Source organism: Podarcis vaucheri, assembly GCF_965113315.1.
Source record: "Podarcis vaucheri genome assembly, chromosome: 12".
NCBI lineage: Eukaryota > Metazoa > Chordata > Lepidosauria > Squamata > Lacertidae > Podarcis > Podarcis vaucheri.
The window spans coordinates 58,526,705-58,544,108 of record NC_138750.1 but is presented as its reverse complement, the minus strand read 5'-3'; the positions used below and the strand labels follow the sequence as shown (position 1 = coordinate 58,544,108).

At 48.6% G+C, this 17,404-nt stretch overlaps 1 protein-coding gene across 3 annotated transcripts in view; it reads left to right on the top strand.

The window, feature by feature from the left end:
* Positions 1–17,404, top strand: part of GJC2 (gap junction protein gamma 2) — a 73,384-nt gene that overhangs the window by 19,509 nt on the left and 36,471 nt on the right. The window contains exon 1 of one of the 3 annotated variants that reach the window (XM_082192537.1): positions 1,169–1,350. The exons of 1 other annotated variant lie outside the window; for it this stretch is intronic. The gene's annotated coding sequence lies outside the window, so the exon portion shown is untranslated. Of the gene's footprint in view, positions 1–1,168; positions 1,351–10,427; positions 11,060–17,404 lie in introns of those variants that run through there. One more of the 3 variants, XM_082192536.1, reaches the window with a different exon arrangement.

The following is a 17,404-nucleotide window of genomic DNA, read 5'->3' as shown; positions in this document are numbered from 1 at the left end:
TTGACCATTTTGGTTGCCCGCCTTTAAAAGATATTAGTCCTTTTAAAAAATATAATTTTTATTATTTTCTTTAATAAAAACAAAACGAAACACATATAATATAACAATATTACAATAACAAATCAATCGCATTTGCTCCGCTGAGCTCATGACTTCCCTCCCTAGAACAATAGGATCCAGAATGCAGCAGTCTGATTGGTCCTAGAACAATAGGATTCAGAATGCAGCAGTCTGATTGGTCCACCGGAGCCACCCAATCCAGCTCCAGGTGGAAGAGAATCCGCAACCTGATTGGCTACAGGAGAATCCCGGAATTAGCCAATCACGTGGGGCCCATTGTGTAAATAATGTATATAAAGCAGACATTCTGGGGGAACTTCCATTCCTCCTCACAAACTATGAGCTGAAGAAAGAGCATGAAATCCACTTTCAACTCCGAGTATATTTCAGGTTCTTACAACGCTATGGGACTTTGGCATAGTGTGTGTGTGTGTGTGTGTGTGTGTGTGTGTGTGTGTCAGATGCCTGTGGGAAAACCACAAGCAGGATTCGAACACAAGGGCCTGTTCTCTATTCTCCGGTGGTTTTCAGCAACTAGTATTGCTGCTTCTGACTGCATAGCCATCATAGCTAGTAGATAGCCTTCTCCTCCATGAATATGACCAGTCCTCTTTCAACGTCTTCCAAGTCATTGGCCATGACTGCTTCCAGTGGGAGGGAGTTCCACAGTCTAACCATGTGAAAAAGTACTTTCTTTCACCTGTCCCGAATTTTCCAACATTCAGCTTTGTTTGATGTTCTAGCATTTTGAGAAGAGGAAAGCTTTCTCTATGCCGCACATGATTCTATAAACTCCCATCAACTTGTCTTGTCACTGAAAAGTTCCAAACATTGCAGCCTTTGAGGCATACAAATGCACACTCCTGCCTGTGCATTTGTGTGAAGAGGCGAAAACGTGCAGCCCATTTGTGCCTTGAGTCGGTCTCGCAGTCTCAACTTCCTATTGGAGGGAGCCAAACATCCCCTCTCCCTCTCCTATCCCATCCCAGCTCACTCACTCAGGAAGCCAAACTTTGCTGCCAGACTCTCCAAGACGTCTGTCGCGGGAAGGGAGATTGGTTTGAAGGGGGGTGGGTGGGAGGGGAGGACGGGGAGCAAGCCGGGAGCTCAGAGGTCTGCTCTGACTACGCGCTCTTGTCAAAAGCCTTCTGGAGAGCAGAAACCCCCTGTGCCAAAAGGAAACAGAGTTTGAACCCAGAAGAGGCTGCTGTTTGGAGACTGGAACTTATTTCACAAGCTCCGGAAAGACGATGGGACGCTTTTGCAAAGGGATAAGGCCAGGAATTCCTAGTATGTCTGTTTTCTTCCTCTTCTTGCATTTCTAAGCTGCGTAAATGTTGCTACTGCTTCCCTCTCAGAATGCTTTGCAAATAACCAGCGTACCTCGGAATCTTGTTTGCAAATTTGATAATTCCTCTTCCTTTTTAAACTTCGGTCTTGAGATGGGGGTAGCGTTTGAGATTAAGAGGCAAAGCTGCGTCAGCCCCAATCCTAAAATGTGTGCTTGCATGCAAGAGGATGAATTATGCTTTGTAAGGGTCAATTATGCCACTTAGCCGACTTTGACTTTACGCCATGCAGCGAGGGTGCGGCAGAGTCAAGGTCCCTTAGTGCAGATCCACTCCGTCGTCTTAATGTCCCTGAAGTCCTCAGTCGTACGTGCAAACGAAAGGCTGAGCAACTTGGAGGCTTCTCTTGTATCACAGTGCAAATCTATGGGTGAAGCAAGGTTTCTCTTAACTGTGTGAGCAGGAAATGTCATCGCTTTGGTTTAAATGACAGGAAACGGGTGTGGGTGTATTTGGGCCATTTAAGAGTGAGAAAGAGAAGTGAAGATGCCTCTCTTTATCCTGGGCACTTGAGGTGTCTATTTTTTTTAGCACCCACCTTATTTCTGTGATGTTGTTGTTTAGTTGTTTAGTCGAGTCCGCCTCTTCGTGGCCCCATGGACCAGAGCACGCCAGGCACTCCTGTCTTCCACTGCCTCCCGAAGTTTGGTCAGGCTCATGCTGGTAGCTTCGAGAACACTGTCCAACCATCTCGTCCTCTGTCATCCCCTTCTCCTTGTGCCCTCCATCTTTCCCAACACCAGGGTCTTTTCCAGGGAGCCTTCTCTTCTCATGAGGTGGCCAAAGTATTGGAGCCTCAGCTTCAGGATCTGTCCTTCCAGTGAGCACTCAGGGCTGATTTCCTTCAGAATGGATCGGTTTGATCTTCTTGCAGTCCGTGGGACTCTCAAGAGTCTCCTCCAGCACCAGAATTCAAAAGCATCCATTCTTCGGCGATCAGCCTTCTTTATGGTCCAGCTCTCACTTCCATACATCGCTACTGGGAAAGCCATAGCTTGAACTATACGGACCTTTGTTGGCAAGGTGATGTCTCTGCTTTTTAAGATGCTGTCTAGGTTTGTCATTGCATTTCTGTGATAGTAAGGTGCTTTAAACTGTCTTTAGCATCGTGTTTTAATGTTTTAGCCCACCATGGGACCTTAGATTGAAGGGCAGGCGAATAATGATGATGATAATAATAATACACAGCTGGACCTGGGATAGCTCAGTTGGAAGAGCATAGATCTCATCTCAAGGTCGTGGGTTCGAACCCCATATTGGGGAAAAGATTCCTGCATTGCAGAGGGGTTGGACTAGATGACACTTGTGGCCCCTTCCAATTCTAGTATTTTTCACCCCACACACATGGGTAGTTCTTTTCTGCCCTAGACACTGCGATGCAGTTGATTGGGATTTAACAAATGTGATTTTCTAACAGATTTCCTTATTTCTTTTTGTACCAGCCCTGTGGGCAAAATAGCAAGCTTTAGCTTGTACATTGGGACATCAGAAATGGCTTCATTCAGAGCCGGGTCGCTAGTGCATCTAGCTCAGTATTGTTTACACTGACTGGCAGCTGCTCTCCAGGGCAGGGGGCATTCCCAGCCTTCCTTGGAGGAGCCTGGGATTATACCTGGAACCTCCTGGACCCAAGGCAGGTGCTCACCCACTGAGTTGCATCCCTTCCCCTTAACCAGGTAGGAATAAAGCAGGGATGATGCTCGTTTTACAGGTGTCCGGTACCCGGCCCACCTCTGGGGTTTCACAGGTACTCAGCAGTGCAGTGTTCTCAAGGCTGTGCAAATGCAAGTATTTCTGTGCCTCCAGTAATAATAATTTATTATTTATACCCCGCCCATCTGGCTGAGTTTCCCCAGCCACTCTGGGCGGCTCCCAATCAAGTGTTAAAAACAGTACAGCGTTAAATATTAAAAACTTCCCTGAACAGGGCTGCCTTCAGATGTCTTTTAAAGATAGGATAGCTGCTTATTTCCTTCACATCTGAAGGGAGGGTGTTCCACAGGGTGGGCGCCACTACCAAGAAGGCCCTCTGCCTAGTTCCCTCACTTCTCGCAATGAGGGAACCGCCAGAAGGCCCTCAGCACTGGACCTCAGTGTCCGGGCAGAACGATGGGGGTGGAGACGCTCCTTCAGGTATACTGGACCGAGGCCGTTTAGCGCTTTAAAGGTCAGCACCAACACTTTGAATTGTGCTCGGAAACGTACTGGGAGCCAATGCAGTTCTCTCAGAACCGGTGTTATGTGGTCCTGATGGCCACTCCCAGTCACCAGTCTAGCTGCTGCATTCTAGATTAATTGCAGTTTCCGGGTCACCTTCAAAGGTAGTCCCACGTAGAGCACGTTGCAGTAGTCCAAGTGACACCTCAAGAGCTTGACCACTGTGCAGATGTGATATACGGGGAGAGGCCGTAGCTTAGCTGCAAAGCATGACTTGCATGCAGAAGGTCCCAGGCGTTTGGTGTTTGCCAAGGAAAGAATCTCCTTGATTTACAGCTGGAAAGGAACATTTGGCTCCTCACGACCCTGTTAAAATGGCAAGAGAGGAGGGAAACGGATAGCCCAGGGCAGCCTGTCAAACAGACTGCCCGCGAGATGGCTGAAGAGGAGGAATTGAAGTGGTTCTGAGAGGCCTCGACGTAGCAGAGTTGCATCTGGAAGCTGTTAAGCTCCTCAAAGGACTCCACCCCACCTCTGAACTGGCGATGGGTCTGGAAAAGGGTAGGCCTTACAACAGATCTGCCAGTGTGCGGGTGTGCGCAGACCAGTTTTTAAGTGGAGTTAAAAGATGCAACGATGAAGGGATTTGTTTATTTTGTCCCTGCCCAGGAAAACCAATTTGCTGGACTACAGCTCCCATCATCCCTGACCATACTGCCTGGGGCTGATGAGAGTTGTAGTCCAATAACTTTCTGGAGGACTACGGGCCAACCACCCCTGGAGGGCAAATTCCTACCCAGCATGGACAACGGTCGGGGGAAACAAATTTATTTATTACAGCATAACCTTTCATGGATTACGGCATCAGCTTTCACTGCAATAAATTTGCCCACGGGGTCCCATTCCCCTGCTGAAATTAGACACATTTGTACAAAATGTGTATTTGGTGAAAGTGTGCGTGAAATTGCATATATTAGTGAAAAATTGCATACAGAAATGCATTACATTGGGGGGGGTTTGCTTTCAAAAGTGTGCATGTTAGGCAAAACTGCATACCAGTTTGTGTATATTGGGGGGGGATATGCGAATGGGTTTTCATGAGCCCTTGTTTAAAAAACACACCACAAAGTGATAAAGAAATGTAACAAACTGAATTGAAGGTTGTACAAAGGAGAGACTGAGAAAACGAGCAAATTTGTACACCCCTCCGTACTGTGGCCGTGTTGGAAACCATTGCTCAGTTCAGTGGGAGAGCAATCGCCTGCAGAAGGTTCCAGGTTCAATCCCTGGTGTCTCCAGTTATGGAAAAGGGGTCTCAGGTACCAGGTGATGTGAAAGAGGTCTTTCTCCTTCAGCCTTTGCAGATCTTCAGTATTATCAGAGTAGACAACACCGTATTAGTTGGACAGCCTGACCAATGTAAAATAAAAATAGCCAGTGCAGTGCCCTTGATGTTGTTGGGCTGCAACTCATATTGTCTATAAGATGTCACAGGACTCTTTGCTGTGGATTTTTGCCAATGTCATATTGTTCTTATGTATATCAATGGTGCGGCCGCACTTGAGATATTACTGCGCACGTCCTGTTCTGAGCCAGTACTGTCCGCCCACCCCCCAAAAACCTTATTTTTAAGCACCACTAGGGGGAGCACTCCTCTTTTCTTAATGGCATAGCTGCCAGAGCATTCCTTGGTCAAAGGAAAATCTGATTCTGCAAGTGACTCAAATGGAAACTATGGCAGTGAATCAAAATCGCGCAGAATTGGAGTGAGTCATGCAAATTGAATGGGGGAGGGGACTTAAGGAGGGTCTTGGATCTCTGCAAGGCAGGCTGATCTTAAGAGAGCCCCCTCTTTATTCTCAGAGGTCCTCCCAACATCATTTTTATTGTGCTTTTATGTTTATTTGTGCTCAGGTTGGTGTCAGGGCCGTTCTAAACAATCTCAATACTGTTTGCAAATTGTTTTGAATTGGTGCATGTGACGTTGTGGTTAGAGTGGACAACTAGACCCTGGGAGACCAAAGTTCACGTCAGCAGCTAAATCGGGCGTTTTCGTTTCCACTAACTGAAGCCAGAGTTTGATTGACTTGAACGGCAGCTTTAAAGTGCTGGATCATGTCCTAAACTTGCAAAGGAGGGAGGTCAGAGAATGTGGTGTCGTGAGGAGCTGTTAGGTCGCTGTGCTAAATGAAGGGCTTGCTCTACAAAGAACTCATCCATCCTTAAGCTTTCTCATCTCCCATTTTTAACCCCAATCTGCATTTTGTTAATGTGCCATGCGCTCTCTCTCTCTCTCTCTCTCTCTCTCTCTCTCTACTGATGGCTTTTAAAATTGTAATTTGTTCTAACGCCCTTACAAAATAAATGAATAAAACTGTAGCCCACATTGCGTGGGCACTGTGCCCTGAAAGGCGGATTAGAAATCTGTTTAAATAAAATAATAAGAATACGGAGAAAAACCTTGCCTAGAACCTCGAGGACTTGAAAACTGCCCTTTTAAAATTAAAACGAAAAATGAAAACATGTTTCTGCTTAGAGAATAGCTCCTGCATTTGAAGCTAAGCCCCTGACACAAGGCGTTGTTGAAATTGACTTCAATGCTTTTAGGTCACCCAAAAGCAGTTTATCAAATATATGCGTTTGTTCATGAGGATGAGTTGCACTATCCATCTAAAGCACTGTTATACCACTTTAAACAGTCCCAGCTCCCCTACAAAAATAAAAAATAATAAATCCTGGGAACTGTAGTTTGTTAAGGGTGCTGAGAGTTGTTAGGAGACTGCCTCTCAGAGCTACAGTTCCCAGCACCCTTAACAAACCAAAGTTCCCAGGGTTCTTGTTTGGTGGGGAAGCCACGACTGCTAAAGCGATGCAGTACTTTAAATGTATAGTGCAGATGTCAAGCATGTTTCAGTGGCTTTCGAAAGATCACACCCAGGTGTGCAATGATGCTGTTGTGCTCTGTGCCACGCTAGGTTATGCTACCATACAGTATCTTCTTGCATCTGTGCATGGAGTCTGGCCGGTGGATGTGGCTTCTCTTTCTGAGCGCCTGCCGATCTGACTCCTGCCCAGAGAGGAATTTCAGCAGACCCCTTTTCTGATCTACTTTTATGGCTGCCGTTGTCCTTCCCGTGTAGGACAATGGAGCCGTTTGTTGTTCTGCCTAGTTATTTCCTCTGCACTCTGCAGGGAGAAACCATTAAGTCGTGCCCTCTTCAAGGGGGTGACAAATTTCAGCTTCCTTTGCAAGTAGGTGGACAGCCATGTATTCGCCTGTTTTGCTTGTCACATCTGCATTGGCCTGAGTGGCGCTCTTACATTCCTATAGCAAAGTGGCTTCATCCTGGCAAGCATCTGGACATGATACTGTCTGGAGGCAGCACAAAATCTCCTCCGAGCTTCCTGGAGGAGAATTGGGATGTCAGTGAAATGATAATCGCCAGCATGGAGGCCAGGGAGGCGTGTTGCATGTAGAAACCAGCCTGGTGTAAAGGTAAGGGACCCCTGAGCATTAGGTCCAGTCGCGGACGACTCTGGGGTTGCGGCACTCATCTTGCTTTACTGGCCGAGGGAGCCGGCATACAGCTTCCGGGTCATGTGGCCAGCATGACTAAGCCACTTCTGGCAAACCAGAGAAGCACATGGAAACACCGTTTACCTTCCCGCCAGAGCAGTACCTATTTATCTACTTGCACTTTGACATGCTTTCAAACTGCTAGGTTGGCAGGAGCAGGGACTGAGCAATGGGAGCTCACCCCGTCACAGGGATTCGAACTGCCGACCTTATGATCTGCAAGTCCTAGGCTCTGTAGTTTAACCCACAGCGCCACTTGTGTGTATGAAGGCCAAATTTACATTGCTGCCCCACCCACTCTAGCCTCTGGCCCTGCCCACACTCGCAGAAACGGACGGTTTGCCACCACTCTTCTATAGTAGGGTTACCCAATGTCCCCGGATTTGCAAATCTGTCCCCGGACAAATTCCGGCCCCGGAATGTCCCCGGATTTGCAAATCTGTTCCCGAGAAACGTGGCAGCGGCAGCCTCAGCAGCCTGGAGCCAGCTTAGTAGCGCAGTTGGCTCTGGCTGGCTTCAGGAGCTGCTTGCTGCTCGCTGCTCGCTGCCACTGCCAAAGGGGAACCAGGGACGTCCGGCGGTACAGATCTCCGGCCCCCTTCCCCCTTTGGGAGTATCGAGTGGGTGGCCATTACCCAGGAGGGGCGCAAGGCACGCAGTTTCTCTGCCAGGCAAGGTGCAAAGCCCTTCTTTTGCACCCTGTGAAACATAAATGCAGAGTTTTTAAAAAACCGGGCAACGGCTGCCCACCCGTGACTCCCAAGCCTCCCCCCAATCAGTCAAAAGAAAGGGAGGAGGGGGGAGGATATCAGGGGAGGCTCGGGAGTCACGGGTGGGTGGCGTGCCGTTGCCGTTTTAAAAAAACCTCTGTGCATTTATGTTTCACAGGGTGCGAAAGAAGGACTTTGCACCTTTATACACTCTGCATGTATGCTTGGGCCCAGGGTCTTTTGCCTCACCATCCCCACTACTGACTCCCTGTTGCTACTCAGCTTCAAAAAGAAAAAAAAGTGTCCCTGGATTCATTGAAAAAAATCTGGTAACCATATTAGGGATTCTCAGATCTGATCCTTATGCAATATGGGGGCTCACGGTCTCAAGCCAAGGTGGGCCATTGCAGTCCATTGACCTCATTCCGTGCACGATGCTCTGCGCACAATGAACCAGGCCAGAGACTGTGACTTTATAAGACTGGGAGGGGCGGGGGCTGACTTCTACTGAGCTGGTAGCTGCAGTGAATCCTGGGAGCTTCTCAGCCAAGGAAAGATCAGAGAGTTACCGTATGTTTCGCTCCATAAGACACATTTTTTCTTCCTAAAAAGTAAGGGGAAATGTCTGTGCCTCTTATGGAGCGAATGCGTGATCCCTGGAGCCGAATTGCCCAGGGGCAAAAAGCAGATTATGCTTTTTTTTGGGGGGGGAAGAGGGTGTTGAAAGGAAGCAGCTGATTGGCAAGCGATTGAGGAGGGAGATAAGGGACGCTACAGATAAAGGAGGCTGCCTGGGAGGGGGGAGGTAAAAGCCCATGGATCCTCAGGATTTTTGCATTGGGTCACACCAAATTCACCATCTGATCACATAGCATGTCGATGGCTACAGCCTGCACCACAAAAATCATATATCCACTGTTTCGTTCAGAATTTTTCTTCTTCTTGTTTTCCTCCTCTAAAAACTAGGTGCATCTTATGGCCAGGTGTGTCTTTTGGAGCAAAAAATACTTATTGCCAAAGATACTCACATCTGTCTAGCATCTAGGCAGCTGTGGTTTAGTGGTTAAGAGCGGTAGTCTTATAATCTGGTGAACTGGGTTCGTGTCTCCACTCCTCCACATGCAGCTGCTGGGTGACCTTGGGCTAGTCACACTTCTCTGAAGTCTCTCAGCCCCACTCACCTCAAAGAGTGTTTGTTGTGGGGGAGGAAGGGAAAGGAAAATGTTATCTGCTTTGAGACTCCTTTGGGTAGTGATAAAGTGGGATATCAAATCCAAACACTTCTTCTTCTTCTCTATGGAGCAATTGCAGCAACTGAGGACCACTCCTCCTCCACCAGTTTATGTACCTTTGCCTGACACAGCCAGAGACTATGCCTGAATGGAAGCTTCCTCTGCTCTTCCCACTTCACTTCTTTCCTGGTTCTGGGAGACAGTGGTGCAAGGAAGCAGAGGAAAGCACCTGGCCCATCGCTAGCTTGTCCTGCCTCTTCCTCCAGCTCTGGAGCTTCCCCTGCCTCCTGATTCTTGCCTCCTGGCTGGTACAGGTCCCCAGAAACCACTGCTCCCCCTCTCCCAAATCAGACTCCAGCCTCCTTTCCCCCGGTCCACACTCCTCAGGGTCCTGCCTGTCCCTGAACACAGTGCCACCCTCTGGCTGCTTGCAGTAGTGTCGCTGAAGTACAACTGTGAGCTGGTGAGACTTTCTACGTTGACAAGTTTACCACGGTGGCTCAGAATAGGGCAAATGGGACCCGCTTAAAGTTTCCCTGGCTGAAGATCCTCGGAACCTTATCAAGAAAAACTTGCCGGCACATTTTCAGCCTTTTCCCTTGTCGTGTGGTTTAGAAAGTTAGTGTCTTACCTTCTCATATTCTGCGCGCCAGAGTTGTAAGAAAGAACAGTTTTGGAGGATCATGCGCAGTTGTATCAAATACAGGGGAAAAACACAAAGGCTGTTCTTTATTCCACACCCTGCTGTTGTTTGTTCTGCACCATCGCCTGGTGTTCGGAGGTTTGCTGCTTCTGAACATGGTTCGACATACCTATTGCAATCAATAGCTATTGATACACCTCCTTCAAATTTGTCTCAACATTTTATTTTAATTTTATTTTTCTTTTAAACATGGAATCTAGTTAGCTGGTGAGTGTTGGGCCATCTTGCAGCAAGACATTCCTTACGTTAACTGAGCATTGTGTGTGGCGTATCCCATAAGTTAATAAGTTTGTGTGGGGCATGCCCTGCCCTGATTCCCGGATTCTGTGCGTACGTGAGCATCAAATGGCGACTCTGGGGTTAAAGCTCAGGGTTTGTGGTCAAAAAGACAATGGGTACATTCAGCAGTTGCAGCTTGTTCCTCTGCGCATCCCTGCACCACAGAGAGGAAGATGACTGTCTTTATGCACACACACATACACCACCTCCAGTGATGTATCAGTTTTGTACAGGCTGCCGACTCTCCAAAGCACACGGCCTCCAGAGATTATGCTTTCAATGGGCCAATTGTGGAGTTCAGATAAAGACTCCCTTGACACGGATGGGCTGTGGCCAAAGGTCCCTGAACAATCTGACCATGGAGCAGAGGCATAAACTATTTTCTTAGCAAAGGGATGGAGGAAGAAGAATAGGAGCGTGTTTGGCAGCTGAAATTTGCTAGCCACCCCAGAACAAAGCAGAGCGTTCTGCAAACTTTCCTCCGATTGCTCAGCTATGATGCCTGCCTTGCTCTCTCCAGAGCTGCAGAGATGATCTCTGGCCTCAGATCCTGGTGGGAAAGTTTTCTCAGGAGGAGAACTCGTTTTCTGCCATGTTTCCAGATGCTGTTAACATGGATTGGGGATTGCCTAATATAAACATCTGTGAAATTACCACCAGCCGCCCCTGGTCAGAGGATCTGGCTTTGGAGCTTAAGGATTCCAGATGTGCCTGCCTGATGCCAAGCCAAAAACAGAAAGAGGAGCCGAGCCAATGAGATGGATGTTCCGGCCGTGGTTAGGTCCCGGTAATTGGGGACACGTGGGGGACTGCACTCTGTTTTCTTTTGAGGGGTTGTTCTTGCCTTAGCGGTGGAGCGTTGCTAGGTTCTCAAATATATATTTGCCATCCACTGTCCTGCGTGTGCCACTGACTGTGCTGCAGCCCAGATGCTGCTGAAAGACCGTTTGTCAAATGGAAACCGCAAGAGACAGAAGTTTTGGCAACTCCGAGTAAGTGACTATTCAGATTTGTTAAATACGGGAGGAGGGGAGTGTCTAGCACCGAGCAGCGGAGACATCTGTTTTCCTTGTTCCTTTTATTATTATTATTATTTGGAGGGTCATTTCAGATAGAAAAAGTCTTACATCAATCTTTAAAAGAAGTCCAAGCGCACAGTTCAAAACATTTGCTGCTTAACTTGTAATTTTCTTTCACAGAAGCGTGTCTGAGCATTTGTTCCAACATTTTGACAGTAGCCCTAGTTAGTTTGCAATAAGCACTCAGGATGGCATTTTTTACTTTTAATAGGCTCTATAACCTACAGTGGCGCTGTGGGTTAAACCACAGAGCCTAGGACATGCCGATCAGAAGGTCGGTGGTTCGAATCCCCACGACGGGGTGAGCTCCCGTTGCTCTGTCCCTGCTCCTGCCCACCTAGCAGTTCAAAAGCACGTCAAAGTGCAAGTAGATAAATAGGTACCACTCCGGCGGGAAGGTAAACGGCATTTCTGTGCGCTGCTCTGGTTTGCCAGAAGCTCCTTAGTCATGCTGGCCATATGACCCGGAAGCTGTACGCTGCCTCCCTCAGCCAATAAAGCGAGATGAGCGCCACAACCCCAGAGTCGGTCACAACTGGACCTAATGGTCAGGGGTCCCTTTACCTTTACCTATGTTCCTATTAGGGGAAGGGCCAAATCTCAGTGAATTACTGTATTTTCTGGTGTATAAGACTACTTTTTAACCCAGGAAAATCTTCTCAAAAGTCGGGGGTCGTCTTATATGCTGGCTACAGCAGCAACTCCCCACCAAAGGATAAAACGACAGCAAATTAAATCAGAGGACACCAAGCTCTCTAGATGAAGCAGAAATACGCTTGAAAATTGGCCCTAGCAGCCCCCGGCCACTGGGAAGTGGAGCGGATTTCCGAGCCAGACCGGAGACTGGTTTTTTAAATTTTTGTTTGGTGTGCGTTGGAAGAGGGGTAGTCTTATACGGCGAGTATATCCCAAACTCTATATTTTAACTGGAAAAGTTGGGGGGTCGTCTTATACGCTCAGTCGTCTTATATGCCAGAAAATACGGTAGCACTTCCCTTGAATGCAGAGGGTGCCAAGTTCAAGCCGCAGCACCATCTCAGTCAGCCTAATAGCAGGACTATGTTCCTGCGCATAATCATGTGCGAAACATGAAGCAATAAAAGAAGAACCCCTTTATTCTTCCAGTTATTTTTTTATTCCTCTTTCTAGGATTTTTGGCTTCCCAACTTGGCAATCCAAGGGGAAGCAGGTCCTGTTTTTGGAGGGATATCTGTTCCAGATGGTTGGAACGGAACCACTACCGTGTTCAAGCGTGTATAAAACCAGGCAAAGCTCTGGCCCGGGAGGAGACTCCGACCTGAGGAATGCGGAGAGAGGCATTTTCCCATTATTATAATGATTATTATTATTTTAAAATACCCAGCAATCCGCATTGTTGTAGCTTCTGATGAGGAGGGTGCTCCGCCAAGGGAAGCCAAAGCAAATATTTGCAGCACGGGCTGAGACTGCCCGAAGGAGGGGTTGCAGGATGCAGGCGTGCGCTCTGAGGGCCGTGGAAAGGGATGCTGGCTTCATTCAGCGACTGGTGCCGAGGGTGTGCTAAGGGGAGGACAAGGGTCATTGGCAAGAACTGGCTCTCTGCTTCAAGCCCTAAGAAGGGGCACACTGGAAAGCGCCTTTTTCAGAGTCAGACCATTGGTCTATGTAGCTCAGTATTGTTGAAACGGACCGGCAGCAGCCCTTGAGGGTGTCAGGCAGGCGTCGCTCCCAGCCTTTCCAGGAGATACTGGAGATTGGGCCTTGGGGAGAATAGCTGTTTCCTCCTTCCCCTCCATTCACACTCCTGTTGCTTAGCCTGTTCCAGTTCCCCACATCCCAGTATAACTCCCTTGGAGCTAGACTTTCCTACTTTCAAGAGACAGAGGGTTATTCCAGATTACCTGTTTCCTGAGTTACAGATAGGTAGCCGTGTTGGTCTGCCATAGTAAAAAAAAAAAAAAATTCCTTCCAGTAGCACCTTAAAGACCAACTAAGTTAGTTCTTGGTATGAGCTTTCGTGTGCATGCACACTTCTTCAGATACACTGAAACAGAAGTTGCCAGATCCTTCTATATAGTGTGAAGGTGGGGAGGGGTGTTACTCAGAAGGGTGGTGGGAATGGGAGATTGGCAGATAGCTGAGATGAGCCTGTTGACGACTCTTAACGACTGTAATAGGTCTTACAGGAAAAGGCAAGGGGTGAGAAGGTGAGAAATGGCTTAGTCATGTATAATGAGATAAGAATCCAATGTCTCTGTTCAGACCAGGTCTCTCCATGGTTTTAAGTTTGGTAATGAGTTGCAATTCAGCAGCTTCTCTTTCCAGTCTATTTCTGAAATTCCTTTGTAGTAAAACAGCTACTTTGAGGTCTTGTATAGAATGTCCTGGGAGATTGAAGTGTTCTCTTACTGGTTTCTCTGTTTTGTGATTCTTGATGTCAGATTTATGTCCTTTTATTCTTTGGTGTAAGGTTTGGCCTGTTTGTCCAATATAGAGAGCTGAAGGACACTGTTGGCATTTGATGGCATACACAATGTTAGACGATGAGCAATTAAATAGTCCCGAGATGGTATGTGTGATGTTGTTGGGGCCAGTAATGGTGTTGTCCGGGTGTATGTGGTAGCAAAGTTGGCATCTGAGTTTCCTGAGTGTTTGTCCTAATTTTCTTGCAGGAAGCTTACAAGGAGGGTAGACTGTGCGTACAGACTTAACCGAACTCTTCTTCTGATTCATTTAGGGCAGCCTTTCTCAACCTGCGGGTCCCCGGATGTTGTTGAACTACAACTCCCATCACCCCTAGCTAGCAAGGCCAGAGATCAGGGATGATGGGAGTTGTAGTCCAACAACACCTGGGGACCCATAGGTTGAAATCTGCTGATTTAGGGGGTAGTTTATATATGACAATTTATCCTGCATTTGTCCTGACTTGCTTGCGGCATGTTTTCATGTCTTCTCATTACTAATCCATTCATTCCAGACTTTTCAGAGCATTTTCTCATCACTTTCTAGAGTCCTTTAATGCATGTGTATTTAAATGCACACAGGGGCCGGCTGGAGGCACCCACAAAACCCAGACTGTGGGATAACCAGCCTCATATAACCAACATGCTTACCAAACTTAAAACCATGGAGAGACCTGGTCTGAACAGAGACATTGGATTCTTATCCCATTATACATGACTAAGCCATTTCTCACCTTTTCACCCCTTGCCTTTTCCTGTAAGACCTATTACAGTCGTTAAGAGTCGTCAACAGGCTCATCTCAGCTATCTGCCAATCTCCCATTCCCACCACCCTTCTGAGTAATACCCCTCCCCACCTTCTCACTATATAGAAGGATCTGGCAACTTCTGTTTCAGTGTATCTGAAGAAGTGTGCATGCACACGAAAGCTCATACCAAGAACTAACTTAGTTGGTCTTTAAGGTGCTACTGGAAGGAATTTTTTTATTTCAACATGCTTAAGTCTGATTAAGGCACAGAGGAGTTAAGACCACAGAGTAAGCTGCCCTGCCAGGCTTAGCTCACCTTGGGAGGAACTAGGTAATCAGGCCTAGTGTCCTTTCCTGGTATACCTGATGTATATGAAGAGGCTACACTGATGGCTCCAGCTTAGCCACATGGCTCTAACAAGCCTTTCTTGATAGAAATACATTAATGAGACTCTTAATTTCAGGGTTACGGGTTTGAGCCCCACGTTGGGCGAAATATTCCTGCATTTCAGGGGATTGGATTAGATGACCCTTGTGGTCCCTTCCAGGTCTACAATTCTAATTATCTCTGGCAGGAGTCCTTCCCAGTCCTGCTACCTGGGACCCATTCATTCATTCATAAATATGAATATTTATCTTGCCTCCAAGGAGCTCAAAATTGCACACACTGTTCTTCCTCTCTCCACAACATCCTCACAGCAGCCATATGAGGTAGGCTCTGTTGAGTGTTGGTGACTGGGCCAAGGTCACCCAATGAGCTTCATGGCTAAGTGGGAGTTTGCACCCTGGTCCAACATGTTAAAATGCTTGGACCATGAAGCCTCACCCCACCTGTCCTACACCTGATGCCATACTGAACATTAGGTGTGGGGCAGGTGAAAGCCAGGTTCAGCCAAAAGGGGGTTTGCAGGCTCAGCTGATCGACCGGGCCTGCAAAGCCTCATGGAGAGTTCTGGGCAATCTAGCACCTTGAAGAGGGCACCTGAGGACCTCAGTGGGCAAGAAAGATCACCTGATTTCATTGTGACACCACATGATTGACAAATGGCCAGCCCCACAGTGGGTGGGGGGATGTAGTAATCTGGCCCAGCAGTCCCCTACCCCATCCTGACCTAACCACTACTGTGCTGGTCCCGGGGGGAGGGGTTGCCGTGCGGCGTGGTCTGAGTCCAGTCCTGGGTCAAGGGTCTGGAGGCTGTCCGTCAAGGGCGAAGCGGGGTCCAAGGCAAGGAGCCGGGCGTGGTCAGGAACTCCAGAAGAGCAGGACAGGGTGCTGGCAGGAACAGGTTACCAACGATGTTGCTCCCGCAGCCTGGGACTGGGCTGACTGGCCTTTATCTCCTCTGAGGCCTAGGGCAGTCCCGGCCCACAGGTGACTCGCCTCTCCTGGCCTGGAGGCAAGCACTCCTCCTGCGGGAACTTAGTTCCCTCCGCCTCTCTGCCCTGAGCCTCTGCAGCTCTGGAGAGGCTGGAGGGATACTGGACCCAGAGGCAACCTCACCTTCTCCTGACAGGGCTGGGAGAGGAGCACCTGCAGGCAATGGGTCCTCCGGAGCCAGAGCGGATTCAGCTGGTGTCTGCTCCTGAGGTGCGGGCCCTTCAGGTTCAAGCGCCTGCCCCAGCTCAGCTGGTTCTGGAGGCGGGGACTCCTGTGCAGGCTGGGATTCCTCAGGTTCAGCCTCTGAATTGGATTCCCAGGCCATCACAACTACACTAGTGTAGGAAGGACAGCAGGGGTTGAACCTGTGGACTTTGCGCACAGAGTTGCTCTGCCTCCGTAGCGCCATGCCTGCACTCTGCCACTGGCTTCCCGTGAAAAATCCAGGTGAAACTGGATTCGGTATGAGGCTGACCTCACCCCTTGGCAAAATCACTGCCATCCTGCTCTTAATTACCCCTTGGCAGTGGTCAAGAGAGGAGTTTCACAACCGGTGGTGGAAAATTAGAAGAGGATTGAAACAGCAATATTGTGGCCTTTAGGAATGGCTTGTTCATTTCCTGCTCCATTGCCAGAGCATTAAGATACGGACCGGTAGAGAGCTTCGGACCCTGAATTGCTTGTATATTTGACTCACGGAGCTGGGAGCTGAGCTACACCTAGTTCCAGCTATTGAAATGCCGGCAGCCGTCCCTGGCTCACAGGAACTGACCCTTCCATTGTTGGAGGAAGCTGCGATGACATACAGGGTTTATTACCTATTCTTTCTTTCCGTGTGTGCGCACGTTGAGGCTGGAATTCCAGTGGGCTGGGGCAGCTGTCTGGGGATACGTCGGGAAGACTCGCCTTAGCCGAGGAATGCAAAGGTTAGTTGGGGATGGAGAATGATGATGAGCCGCCATTTCACCTCCAGGATCTGCTCACCCCAAGTGAAGTCCTGGGGCTGCCAGACCCCCCAACCCCATCTTGCAAAATCGCCCACTGTCTTTCGTGCATGTGCAGGGATGACTTTCATTGGCTACAAAAAAGCAATAGGTCCTGCTGGGTTTTTATGTGCGGTTCCTCAGCGGCCTCCAGTTCAGGGTTTCCCAAACTTGGGTCTCCAGCTGTTTTTTGGACTACAGTTCCCATCCTCCCTGACCACTAGTCCTGCTAGCTAGGGTTGATGGGAGTTGTAGTCCAAAAACAGCCGGAGAACCATGTTCTGCATCTGCTTGCCTGTTGAAGGTTCTGGTTCTGCAAGGAAGCTTGTGATGGGCCTTGGAGCCTTCCTTGAATTTCCAATTGGGGTGACTTGGCTCTGTGTTTCTTTTTGTAAATATCAGGGTCCTACCCAGAGACAGAGCTAGTTGCCCATGGCGAGTGGTGAGCATCCCAGGATAGCGCCGCCCATGGCAAGCGCCCCAGGGGGGCGGGGCGGCGATGTCACCCCCACTCAGGGATGACACCCGAGATGGACCGCCCCCACCACACACCCCTTCCTCCACCAGTGGTCATACCATCTTATTTTGTTGTTGTTTAGTCGTTTAGTCATGTCCGACTCTTCGTGAGCCCCTAGACCAGAGCATGCCAGGCACTCCTGTCTTCCACTGCCTCCCGCAGTTTGGTCAAACTCATGCTGGTAGCTTTG